Source organism: Leptosomus discolor, chromosome 8 (genome assembly GCF_034619465.1).
Source record: "Leptosomus discolor isolate bLepDis1 chromosome 8, bLepDis1.hap2, whole genome shotgun sequence".
Classification (NCBI taxonomy): Eukaryota; Metazoa; Chordata; class Aves; order Leptosomiformes; family Leptosomidae; genus Leptosomus; species Leptosomus discolor.
Window position 1 is genome coordinate 41291165 of NC_141398.1, and position 1185 is coordinate 41292349.

Genomic DNA, 1185 nt, shown 5'->3' on the forward strand with positions numbered 1-1185 from the left:
CATTGCCAAAGCCATTGCAACAAAGGCATCTCTCTCCAGCACACTGGAGTGAGCAAGGATGAGCCTGGGGGTCAGGGCTGAGCCGAGGATGAGCTGGGAGCGAAACAGCTCAGCAGGGCTGTCGATTTGCTGCATGGCTGTGGGAAACCTCTTAGCGTGGTGCAAATCTCAAGGGGGGAAATCTCTCAGCGTGGTGCCTTGACCCCTTGCCCATAGGAAAGGACAGCAGTGCTTCTGCACTGGAGAGTTTTGAGGACAAACTGAGGCTTTGTGTGTAAAAGCTGACTTTAGTATGGGGAGAAAAGGGACTGAAGAATTGCTGGTGGGAAGCAGAGAGGAGACTGAGGCCGCTTTGTGCCCAGGCAGGCCTGCCCAGATCGCATTGGGGATGTAACGCTGGGAATATATTGCAAGCGTGTTGGACAGTAATGAGTTGTGCCAGCTTGTTGTGGGACAAAACCCTGCTCAGCCCTTTCCCTGTTTTGCAAAGGAGAGCTCCCAGCCATGCACGCACCCCTGCACCCATGTGCACCCATGCTGCTCCATGCACCTCCGTGCCCGTGCACATCCCTGTGCCCGTGCACACCCCTGCTCCTACATGCACCCCTGTTCCCATGTGCACCCTTGTGCACCCCTATGCCCATGCACACCCCCCCCCATGCCCAGCCCAGCACACCAGGACCCACCTCTCACCAATGGGTGACCCTGTGCCTGCTTTTTGCGGGGTGATTTTCCACTTATCAGCCCAGATCCCAAACTAGCGCAGATCCAGGCCTGGCCTAACCTGGTTCAGCTAACCCCGCTCAGCCAGCCTAACTTAACGGCACCCATTTTTAGAAGGAAAGGGTCAGTTCCACATGAGTCTGGAGCCGCCCCAGTCTGTCCACCCTGGGCAGAAAGGTGCACTTGGGGCAGGAAGGGATGCGGTCTGGGGTGTGACACTGCCAGGGATGCTGCGCTCCATCGCTTACCGGCTCTGCCCTCTGTTGCATTTGAAATAATAACCTCCTCACCCAGGGAGAAGCATCCACAAAGGTATCCGACGCACCGCTGCCTTTCGTACTGGAAAATCCCTGTCCCATAAGCGGAGCCTGCTCAGGTGCAGCCTCAGCAGTGGAGCATCCCATGGTGGAAGTATGGGATCCAGATGACACAAGTAGGGTTTGGTTTGCTTTAAATATAAGG